Source organism: Hipposideros armiger, unplaced genomic scaffold, assembly GCF_001890085.2.
Source record: "Hipposideros armiger isolate ML-2016 unplaced genomic scaffold, ASM189008v1 scaffold_56, whole genome shotgun sequence".
NCBI lineage: Eukaryota > Metazoa > Chordata > Mammalia > Chiroptera > Hipposideridae > Hipposideros > Hipposideros armiger.
Window position 1 is genome coordinate 730,709 of NW_017731406.1, and position 13,101 is coordinate 743,809.

Genomic DNA, 13,101 nt, shown 5'->3' on the forward strand with positions numbered 1-13,101 from the left:
CTGAGCCATCCTGCCACCTGTTGGCAGCTCAGCGGCTGCTCAGCTCGGGCTGGACTCGAACCGCTGTTGCTCAGAGCTCAAACCCTTGAGCGAGCACTTAACCAACTGAGCCACTCAGCCGGCCCTTAAGAATTACTCTTGATGAGTTAGTCTGATTCTTCAAAACTAGAGTATTAAGGAGCTAGAACACGAAATAAGTACATTCTCATTTGGGGTCAGGGAGGTCTGGAGCATGGAACTATGCCCACAGAAGATATGTCTAAATGGGTGAGATCTTTAGGCCTACCTGTGAGCACTGGTTGCTTAGGCATGGATTGAAGCTGGAAGAAGCTGAAGAAACTTAACAAGGAGATGGTTGCTGATTATATAGTCTTCATTTATTCCTTTAGCAAGTATTTATGGACTATCTATTATGTACCAGGCACTATGCTTGGCCTCAAAGTCTCGGCTTTTGTGAACTTACTTTCTAGTTGGGAACACAGATATCATCCCAATTATCATAAAAATAAACATATGAGGATGGACAATTAAGCTCACAAACTTTCCACTGTATAAGTGCATGGGGGAGAGTTCGCAAAACTAATTGTCTCACCTTTAATATAGAAATAAAATATGGTAACTGCTAAAAATGAAAGACACAAGGAATAGCAGGTGCAAATGCCCAGCGTTGGGAATAAGCGGGAAACTCTGTCTGCACCCTAAATCATGGCCACCCTTAGTAGAGTGTAGCTGATGCTCAGATTGTGAGGGAAATCAGAGTGTATGAGGAAATTTGAGGGGCAGGTAGGCAGAGGGCATGCCTGTGGGGGGTTGTAGGGCACAGGAAGAACTTTTGTTTTTGAAGGCTATGGGGAGCTTTTGCAGTTTTTAACTCAGGTAACTGGGAGGAGGGAATGTAAGTTGACATAATCAGGTCTGCAGTTAGAAAAGATGCTGTTGCTTGGTATGTGAATATTAGATTTTGGAAAGGGGCACAAGTTCATGGCGAGTGACCAGTTCAGTGGCTGTTGTAAAAGCTCAGGTGAGAGATGATGGCTTATGTGAGGGTGCTGGTGATGAAGATGGAACAAATTGGATGCTGTAGAGTATCTTAGCCCACTAAACAATTTTGACACAACCCATTGCGATGGAAAGTGTGAGCCTTACTGTACATACGAGTTGGAAAATTAAGTTCACACACTTGTTTTAATGATGTTGCTAACAGTTTTTTATATCAGAGGGATTATTCATTATGAATCTGTACCAACTGGACAAACAGCTAACCAAGTTTACTATTTGAAAGTGCTGAAAAGACTGCGTGAAAAAGATAGATGGCCTGAACTTTTCACCAACAATTCATGGCTCTTGCATCATGACAATGCACCAGTTCACACGGCTTTGTCTGCGATGGAGTTTTTAGCCAGTAAACAAATAACTGTATTGGAACACCCTCTGTACTCACCTGATCTGGCCTCCAATGACTTCTTTCTTTACTTGAAGATAAAGGAAATATTGAAAGGGAGACATTTTGATGACATTCAGGACATCAAGTTTAATACAATGATAGCTCTGATGGCCATTCCAGAAGAAGAGTTCCAAAATTGCTTTGAAGGGTGGACTAGGCACTGGCATCTGTGCATAGCGTCCCAAGAGGAGTTCTTTGAAGGTGACTGTAGGGATATTCAGCAATGAGGTACGTAGCACTTTTTCTAGGATGCGTTCGCGAACTTAATTGTCAAACTTCATGTATGTTAAGTAAAATAATGTTTTCTGGTAGTTCAGCTGTTCAGCTAGGGTTAAAGCTCTGGGATATGCCAAAAGCCACATAGTAAGTGGCCATGCCAGGCCTTGAGCACAGACACTTGCTCAGGTTGTGCATACAGGATAATAACCACTGATTAATTCTGTAAAAACAATTGATCAAGTAGCCCCATGTAGGCTTGGCTTCAGTCAATCAGCACAAGATATTGACTGTGCACTGTGTAGAAAACAGAAGCAGTCCACAAAAGTAGCCTCTCGTGTACAAAGACAAAAGCACCACCTCAGTGTGCACAATCCACTCAATGAATAAATTCTAAATATTGAATAGATACTGTTGAACCTAGCACTTGGCTCTGCAAAATTGCTAAGGGCAGTCCACAGGGTAGGTATGCCAAGAAGTCTGTTTGATAGGCGATTTCTAACTATCGGGATGGCAATATGCAGAAAGTCAATTGTCTTAGGTGTATGTAAAGGAAATTCAATGATTCTCTTAAATGAAAAAAGGAGCAAGTCTGTTGGTTTCTCTCAGGATTCATCATGAAAGAAATCCTTCTGTCTTTTAGGACATATATATGACTGCCATTAATAAAGGGGTAATAGCCCTTTAAGACTAGCCTAGCTGAATACGAGAATCCGAAAATGTCATCCTCTGAAGGCCTTTCATTGCTGGGGGAGGTATGTGCACAATTTATCACATGAGCCTCAGTTTACAGTAGCCCTCTGATTGGTCTGGCTAACCCTGCTCTGCCAACTCCCCAGAATTCCTGGTGCCTTGAATGGGCTAGCTGACAGCCTTCTTGCTTGCCTCTCAAATAACCACCCAGCTGCTGGTCTTCCATCTCCATCCTTTCCTGAATCTTGCCAGTGTCCCATTCAGTGTCTGCCATCTTTCCTATAGCCCATCTATGAGTTTACATCAAGTTTCTTAACATGGCCTAGGGTTCTTCATGCAACATCATTAGAAATCCTTGGAAGAACACTCTCAACCGGTGGTTCTTAATCCTGGCTTTGTGTCAGAATCACTTAAGCATGGCTTTTTACAAATGGGGATTCCTTAGTCTTATTTTTGTGTTAGACTCTCTGGAGGGTGAGTCCCAGGAATATGCATGTTTAGAAAGCTTCCCAGGTATTTTGGAAGCAGTGGAGGAATGTTTTGGAATCCCTGCTAACTCTTGAACTTTTGTTCCCCTTAGGGGTTTCAGATTCCCAGAGAGGGAAAGACGGGTCAGCAACTTGTCCTGTATGCTCCTCTCAAGAATTTTCCATTCCCTTGTGCATGATATTGAATTAGAATAATAATGGCACTAACTCTACTTGATAAAGAAAAGACATTATTTTCTATTCATTATGTCTACCATTTATTGAGATCTTAGTATGTGTTAGCCACTATGTTAGTATTTTTCACAATTTTTTAGATTTCATCTTTTCTTTAAAATCCAGTGAGAACTGAGCATTTTTCAGATGAGCAAAATGACACTCCGAGAAGTTAAGCAACTTGCCCAAGAGGAAGTGGCCAAGTTAAGATTTGAATCCAGGGCTGTCTGATGGCAACATTCATGCTCTTAGCCCCATGGCCATCATCTCACAATAAACAGGTGGCAAATGAAGGTCTCCCTCCTCTTCTAGGTTTTCTGGAGCTCACTATAAGGTGCTCCACAGTGTGGGCCAGACATCCCCCCGGTTGTTGCTGGGGGAGTTAGGGCAGATAAGACCCATAGAAGCTGCCCATAAAGAAGAATTTGATCTCACTGGTGAGTCTCATGAAAACGGTTGTGATAACAAACCTGAGGCAAAATTGTATGTGTTTTGTACATCCCAGCTGTTTTCAGTTTCTTTCAGCTGTACCATTCCAGTTAAAGTCTCAGCCACTTCCCCTATTTTTCGGCAGTGCTGTTACTCACTGTGAACCCCCAGCCGACTTGAAATTGCCAATGCTGCAGGTGAATCTGCTGGCAGCAGCAGAAGTCTCCGGACGCTGCTGTCTTCCTGCCCACTATGACTCCTACGGTCTCCTCCCCCTCGGTAAACATTACTCTGTGTTCACTAGCATAGCCAACTGCTTTTGTTCAGACCAGAAGGAGTGGAACAAACACAAAATGGCAACTTCTCCTTCTTGGCTGGTAAGCCACTGTAATCGGGGTAAAATGTTCTGCTCGTCACAAGTAGTTGATGGATCTGTGGCAGAATTCTACAAAGTGGACAAGAAACAAAAGGATTTTGGAACAGCTGGGATTCCTGTTGAGTTACAAACATTTGTGTCACAGGTTCCATTTATATATACTACATTCACCAGGGGCAAATAACATTTGTTTTGATCCTGCTATTCAGAAGGAAGCTTTGAGGTAACTAGCACAAAGGCTGCCCACTCTAAAAGCCCTATTGGAATGCAGCACATTATTTATTGTCCTAAGATTCCTCATAATTAAAATGAAGTAGTTGCTATTGTTCTTCTTTTTAAACGGAAAAGTGTGCTTTAAACATAACCCGCATGTAATGTTTGCACCAAATACAGTAAAATTTGTTTGAGGTATTTCCTTTCTCATTGAGCAATATACTACATTTTATTTTAAATTGTGTTCCACAGTATTATACCCCTGATAAAACACATAATGAACACTTCCCAGTCAATAGAAAGGATTTACCTATTTCTGATTATCTATGGAAATCGGATTATGCATAGTGCTTCCTGAACAATCACATCTTAATGTGAGGGGTCAAGCTACAACACATACAGACAATGGAGACTGTTCGGTGGGATGGACCGTTCAGCCATAGAATAGCTCCGTGCAAAGATGAGAGGCCTCTCGTTTGCCACCATCTGAAATGCCTGCTTGATCCACTTGGTACAAGTAGAGAGATCCTGAAATAATTTGACACTGCCAAAGTGTCTGTCAGCTGTCTGAAGTGACAAATAAGGCATGGTGAATTTTCTTTGTCACATCTAGAGACACAAAAGTGGGAGGGGCAATTTCTAGTTAATCTTTCAGGAGAGTCCGGGTACAAAGGCTGGTACATTCCAAGCTGCTTCTGTTCAGAGTGCAGCAGCTGGAAAAGATGTCATATTATGTGTAGTTGCCCCTGTCCAGAAACACAGGTCTCTGATTGCCCTCTTCCTGCCATCTAAGTGTACAGATGGACTTTACTTTATAAATCAAGTCAGGCTTTTAAAAACCAAAGTCCTATAAAGGCAACAGCCCACAACCTTGCCTTTTATTTTGTCCCCAATCTGAAAACCAATTGTCTCAAAGTTTTCTCTCTGTTTTCAGAGTTAACCACAATTCTTCTCATGACCATATTAGGAAAGCTTCTGGAAATGCTACCTAACCACCTACCAGACGTTTCTTCCCTGAGCTCAATTTTATAGCCACACGAAAAAAGGCACGTGGGACTTAGGTGGACAGACTCAACTGCTAAACTTGACTGCAGGCTAAATCCAAAATTCCGACAACCTCTGTAAAGGAAGACATGAGTTCTCAGCACATTATTCAACTTGAAAAATGTGTATTTTGTGACTCCTTGGGCTTTTTTTTTCCCTTAGATTCAAAGTCATCCCAGGAACCCAGGACTTTAGAGGCTGAAATGATGTCAGTGTGATGATCACAGAATTAACGTTTCAAGGTCCCTTTTTATTCTAAGTAGATACTACCAACAGGCATGCCAGCCCCCTGGTGCAGGGTGGGCAGTCTACTTTGGACTGTACGCAGGGCACGCACTTTGGATTGTATTTAAAATGGCATTGTCCTGAAGTGAGTCAGTGTTTCCGAGAAGCATTTGCCTAATTAGCTCTTTTAACTTACTATTACTGAAGAGAGTGCCGGATATTAGTCCCCCAAAACTTACGGTGTGTCCAGTTATCAGCATAGGTACCATTAGGGGAAGTCTATGACAATTAGTTTCTACTGTTGATTGCCCAACTGTCTGGTCAAACCTCAATTCCTCCACCATCTGTTGGGGAATTTCTGACAGGAAGAAATGCATCTAGCAAAGCTAACATTTTCAGCCTCTCTTTGAACAAAAGCATACTCCTTGTGTGTCGGTTCCCTCCTTCTTTTCTGCCCAAGTTTGCACACAGCACAATGCTTTTGAAAATGGAATCCACACAAAAAAATCAACGACTGGGCTGAAGGATCAGTATTTAGGACGTTATACGCATTCAACCAGATAGAGCTTTAATCAAAGCCAAATATTACATTATCAGTGGCAATGAAATTTGCTCGCTAAGCTGGGCTCATCACTGTTTCCACTCCCAACTATCTTTTTCCTCCCACCTCCCTTATTTTTTCCCCCTTCTGTTGGCTCCTTAAAGTGACTGTAAATCATGCTATGAAATAAGATGAGTTTGAATAGAGAGAGCATTAAGATTTCACATTCTGCAGCATAACAATGAACTGCCTTATGTTAGAATTCAAGCTTGTTAGTAAGGCTCACAAATATTATCGTCGCCTGTGGTGGCAATTTCCTATCCATCCAGGGAAATGGGTGTCACTACCAGAGCCAACATCCACTATGACTTGTGAACTGAGCTGCAGACAAGGTCTCTTCGCCACAGTTCCACTTCTGCACTGCGCGACACCCAATTCATACTTGGGCGTGAGGGCGTCAGCATCTATGATGGATTGTACGGCTGTGTCATATTGATCACACGAAGGGAAAACTAGTTCAAAAGGGCATTTATGTATTTATTTATTGTTTTTTGGAGAGGCAATGCTTTTCCAAGGAAGAGGGCCAGTGCCAAGGCACAAGCCTGTCAACTGTGTGGAGTGCAGTGAGGCAATGACCAGGTCTGAAAGGCAGGCAGGCAGGAGGCCTTTCCAGATAATCATGATTCCACAGCCTGCCTGTTCGGCAGCCTGGGTAGCTGCTGCTTATCTCTGTCCCCTGCCCGAGTCCAGGCCTGGGAGTTTGGGGAGAGTGAAGCTGGAGCATACATGATCAATTGGGTGAGTAAGAAACACTTGGAAGATGATGGGAAATTCGTTTGGAGGCTACCAAACAAAACTGTTGCTGTCTTTGAGGGCCATCGGTCTCTCCCTCCCTCCTTCCCCTTCTCCTCTTTACCTAGAGGAGCTCAGAGTCTTTGAAAAAGCCAGAGAAGAAATATATCATCCTACTTCCTAACAAATGAAGCCAAATGAATATTTAGGGGGTAAACTGCCCATGCTTAGAATGAAATGGGAAATAATCTTTGTTTATTTTTTTGACATTAAAGTTCTTAAGACAAATTCGGTCAGCAATTTGAGTCTATAAAAAAGGTTACCACTAAGGAAGTCGATTTTTAGAAATTCATTCTCATAATTAAACTCTAAATGCCTGAAAGCCTGAAATTTGGCACATTTCATATCTTTATTGAGGGTTAATTGCTACGCCTAGTTAGGATATAGATGAAGAAAATGTCTTAAAATTGGCAGAGAGATCAGAGGGGAGATAATATGCTGATGAGAAACATGTTTGCATTTTCCTAACTCAAAAATAGTTTTCTAATTAGGGTTTTGACAGGAAAAGCTAACCTCTGCGGGGCTCTGGAATAGAAGTAGATATTTTGATTTCTAATCATCGACTCTGACCTGGAATGAATGTTGACTGTGAATTCCTGCTCTCAGAGGAGTGAAACCTAAGGTTAATACAGGAATGAAAGCAAATGTGTTTTTCTCTTCCTGGAAAACATAAATACTAGCAACAGGAACAATGCTTTTGAATGGTTTCTCCTCCCAGGAGGAGAGGGGAGATTGCTAGGAATCTCTCTAAATGAATGGTGCGGCAAGAGTCCTGGTGGGGGAGCGCCTCATCTGTTTACTCACCACAGGAACTCTGAGAAGGCAAAGAATGTCACCAAAACTGCTCTTTGCAGCCAGGCCCCTTGGTCCCTTGTGAGAGATGAGGAATGCATTTCAGGACTGAGTGTCTTCTGGAGAATTAGGGACAAAGACTTGTGTTGCCCTAGGAGTCATTCCCTTAAAAGAAGAAATTTGCAGACAATATCAGTTCCATCTCATAGTCAATAAGGAGAAATCAGGACATGACTTCGACTAGAGAAGCACTCAGCAGCAGCAACAATATTTTTTTTTGGAGTCTATTGGACCCTCTTGATACCATTCTGCTTTTCTCCTCCCTTCTCAGCCAAAATGCTCAGAAGAGTGGTCTAGTCTAGACTCACTGTCTCCTTTTACTTGCCTCCCAGTCACTTCTGAACCCACTGCACTCTGGTTTTCCTTCCAACCCCTAGAACCAACCCCACCACCCTCCCAACTACCATGACTGTGTGGAGGATGTCCTAAGCATGGTAGGCAGTGGCCTGTGTGTCATAATCCAAGTGCTCATTTTGGTCTTGTTCAATCTCGTTTGACCTCCCATCAGCATTTGACATTTGACTTTCCTCCTTAAAGGTCTCTGTTGGTTTCTGTTACACTGGTCTCTCCTCATTTTATTTCTACTGATCTGATTACTCCTTGTCAGACATTTTGCAAGCTTCTCTTCCTCTGCCCAATCTTTAAAGGCAGGCATTCCTAAAAGCTATCTTCTGGTCTTAAGTTGTCTTCCTCTCCATGCACCCTGTGGGCTAGCTCAGATGCTCACAGGCCCTCATAATTACGGCTTCGTGTCTGACCTCTCTTTTGTGCTTCAGTTCTCTCTATCTGTCTAATAGGCATCCCCACTAGATGTAATAATGACACCTCAAACTCCAAGCGTTAACACTGGGGAGAAAAATCTTCTTTCTCCCCAAACCAGCCTCTTGTTTTGTATCTCCTCCCCTAATAAGTTACATCACCTCTCTTCCCCCAGTAAGTTACCCAAACGAGAAACCAGATGCTATTCTTAATTCTTTTTTCCCCTGTTTCCCTCTATCTTAGTTGAATATAGTCTGCCTCTCAAATGTGCCCTGTCTTATCCCCATGCCACTACCATAGCTCAGGCCACTAACGGCTGTAGCTTGCCCCCTACAGCAACACACTCTTAGCTCTTTTCCCTTCTCCCCTCCTTGCCCTTTTCCAACTGGTTCTGCCACACGACAGTGCGCATGGTCTTTCCCAGCTGCACCCCTGATGGTGTCACTCCTTTGTTTATATCCATACGTGACTTCCTATTACTGCATGATCAAGTCTAAAGTTTTTGAATGTATTACAAGGTTTCCCATCATCTAGACTTTTCTTACCTACCCGGTCTAATCTCTTGCCACACTGTCCTTTGTGCTCTACATTACAGCTATGTGGGGTTTTTTTCCAGTGTTTTTCAAAATTGCCAGGTTCTCGCCTTCTGGACTTTCATACCTGCCATCTGGGAATAGTCTGCACCCCCTACTCTACCCCTTTTCCTCCTAGCAAACACCTTCGTGATTCATCGGAAGTGCCATTTACTCAGAAGGGCTGTTATGTTCTACTGCAAAACCTGCTTTCCCCTGCGTAATACATACTACACTTGTATGTAATTACTTGCTTGGTCTTCTGCTAAACTGTAACTTCCATGAAGGTAGGAACCTTATATGTCTTATTTATTGCTTTATGCCCAGTACCTAGCACAAGTGCTCAACAAACATTTGGTGAATGATTGATGTATTATTTGAGGGAGTTACCGGAAAAGAGGTAGGAGAAAACTACTTACATATTTTTTAATCTTGGAAGAGCAGTTAATAGTCAATGAGAAATGCCAAGAATTACTCAAATACTTCATGGTCCTTTCTGGGGGGGAATTGTTCTAATATTTGGAGAATTAAAAATCTGAAAGAGTAAGACTACTTGGGATTGGGAATACAAAATCACTGTAATAGTTGATCACCCGGGATACCTAAGGACATGTGAGAATGTATGTCCACATGGTAGAAAGACCCTCCTGCAGAATCCAGAGCAGCAGAATGAGGAGGCAGGTAGTAGAAGCAGACTGTGGGTGAGGGGATAGGCACACCGGTGAATGCCTCTGTAACATAGTGAGGACACCAGCTGGAATAATGGCAGAGAAATCAGTGATGTGCTCAGTAAATATCAAAACCAAGAATTGCAGATGCTGATGTCATTGCAGTAGAAACTATAAGCTTCTAGGAGCCTTTGGGGGAAAAAAAGGCTGCTGATTTTTGAAACTGCTGGCATTCTTCTGGAATGAAAATGTTGGTTTTGCGACAAGAAAACAGTACGAGTCTCTTTGTAGTTAGGATTCTGCTTAGGGCATTCTTAATTCCATTCCCCATACACAGAGTGACCACGTCCTCTGAGTCAAGAGAGCGGGGAAGCTGGGCAAGCCTCTTTGCTTGCCTGTTCTCTTTCTTCCATTGAGCTATCATGTATTTGCTCGCTGTAGCCCACTCCCTTCCCGTCATAGGCTTATATCTATAGCGAATGCAAGCTTTTCAAAGGTAAGTCACCCAACACCTTTCCCCAGATACAGTGATTCCTCGCCTGCTGCCTACTTTCTAAACTCCAAATGGAAAAGAAAACAGAAAAAAAATGAAAAACCTTCGGGTTGCAAAATACATGCTGAAAATAGTAAATATGCAGCAAAGAAATCAAACTTGGCACCCACGCACTTCTGACTAAGGAACATACTTTCCCCTTATCTGAAGATATTTGATTTTGGAGCAACAAAATTCTAGAGAATTCAAAATAGCATATTGAGCATGTGTAACACCATATTGTCTTCTGTACCTCTACAAAGACATGCTGAGATGTGTTCCTTTGAATGTTCACACATGTGGCTATTTGAATGCATGATTCAAAAGGAAGAGGAAAAAGAAACAGAAAGGAAACGACCTGGAGGTGATATTAAGCACCACGAAGTAAAATTGATCTTCCTCTACCGTATTTCTTCCAGGAAGCTGGTGTGCTCAACAACATTGCCCAGAGCAGGAGCCAAATCACCTGCATTTAATTATTGGGCTCATCACATATGAAGGGCTTTCCACAAGTTTCATCAAAAACAAATAATGACAAAAAGTGGAGGAGAAGAAGACACAGTTTTGTCCTGCAGTGATAGTCATTTGAGATTCTACTTTTAAATACAATTCAGGAACAAAAGACTGCCTCACTTCTCAATATGGTATTATGATACTACCCTTAATTATTAAATATATTAATAATGCATCCGCCTACTTTTAGAATTATATCAATATTTCCTCTGAAAAATAGCCATTTGTAAGTAGCAAATGTCATCAAGAATGAGCAAGCGAACCTTCTGAGAAAGTATATGTACGGTGGGTGCTTTGTTTCACCATGATGCCATGTTTTTTTTGTTTTTTTTTGTTTTTTTTAGCTGAGCCATCCTGCCACCTGTTGGCAGCTCAGCTCGGGCTGGGACTCGAACCGCTGTTGCTCAGAGCTCGCACTCTTGAGCTAGCTCTTAACCAACTGAGCCACTCGGCGGGCCCTACCATGATGCCATGTTAAAGCGGTACTGAAAATTCCATAGTATGGGTGATTGTAACTGTTTTTGTAATCTGGATTTGCATCTCCCTCTCTGTGCCTTTTCTACTTTCTCTGTCTTCTCAATCTCTCTTTGTTATGTAACTGCGTGTGTGTCTCTTTTTTTCATTCTCCTCCTTAGAGCTGTCTATTTCTGTCTTATTCTGAAACTGCCCCTTAGAGTATGTAACAGTCTCAGTCTTTCTCTGGCTGTATTAGTGCCTTGTCTGCTAGCCTCTATCTTTTTCCTGTTTCTCTTCTTGGTGATTTTTACTCACCTTTTGAGGACTGAAGGATAACTTACATTGTCTGTAAAGCTTTCCATAACCCTTCCTCCCTACTCTTTTCTGACCCCCGATCCCTTTACTTGCCTCTCTTGTAACCCTTTCACATTGGACTGTAATCTGCGGTGAGAAGGGACAGTATGGTTGAGCAAGTCTGCTCTCAGAGCCAATCACACACAATATCTAATGCGACTGACGAACACTGGAAGGAACCCCTGATTAAAATGACCTCCACTCTAGTACTTCAATACGCAGAATTTTACTGGCAGCCTACACCTATTGCTACTAACGTGAGAAGGAAGGTGTGCTTCTTTCTGTCCATGGTCTTGAACAATGGCTCATCACAGTGGTCCATGTGATGGCATAATGTTGGGTCGTCGGGAAAGTCATGATGCGTTTTTGCATTGAAAAACATAGAAAAATACGTCATGACTTTCCCGACGACCCAATAGTTGCTCTGGTAACTTATTGGGTAAAGGTATATATACCTATCCCTGAATATACCCACCTCCTGCTCCCTGACATTGTACTTATATGGTAGAATGATACGTCTTAAACTTCGCTGTGTATCAGAATTCCCTGGGGAAGCTTGTTAAACATACAAATGCCTAGATCCTACCCCAGAATCAAACTTGGGAGGGAGATGCTGGGTATTTGTATTTATAATAAGCTCCCCAGGGCATTCTGATGCTCAGTCAAGGTTGAAAATCAATCATTAGAGAAGAATTTCTGTAGGTTAAACATTGATCTCCTCCTGGACCTCATTTAAAGTAAAAATAGATTCTAGAAGAGCAATATAGTAAGAAACAAATGCCTTGGTATAAATGAGTTTACCATGAGGATCTTATAGGCATGAAGGAAAGCAATGACGTGTTCAGCACACACTGTGTGCTCGACACTGTGCTCCATTCATACTGTATGGCTGTTACAAGAGCCCGCCATTCCCATGGCCTTCTGGGTAATGCTCCTTCTCAGTAGAGCAACACTCCTGAATTCTCTTCCCACCCTTACTCACTTTCATCCCATGGGTAAGGGTGCCCATTTTAAGGGTAAAATATAGTATGCCCCATTAAATTTGAATTTCTGACAAACAATGGATAATGTTGGTAGTATAAGTGTGCCCTAAGCAATGCATGGGGCATGCTTATACTAAATGTTATTCATTCAAATTTAACTGTGTGTTCTGTGTTTTCATATGCTAAATCTGACAATCTGACCATGGAGGAAGAGTGGATTATCTGAATGGAAACATTGGTCCGTATTTTGCAATTCAGTAGAATTAAGAGGACATTCTAGGTAAGTTTGTCTGCCCTGCAGACGCAAACTCTCTTTCAGGTAAACCATCGCAAAGGCTAGAAGCAGAGAGGAAAGAGCTACTAGGACCACTTGGTTGCATATCAAAGTTATATCCTTGAGCTCAGCATTATCAGTAATAAAGCTGATATTTGTATCTTCGTTTGCCTTAGGCCTGTGTCTTATTTCTCACTTGGGTTTGAAATCAAATAATAATTATTTTCTCCTCCCGACAATCACAATGGTTATCTTATTTATTTATTTATTTAATTAATTTATTTATTTTTAAAGATTTTTTTTTTAGTTGGGGAATTGGGGGGATGGGAACAGTGCTGGGGAATTGGGGGAAGGGGAACAGACAAGTTGCTGTCGTTTTGTTCTTCAATCTAGTTGTGGAGGAC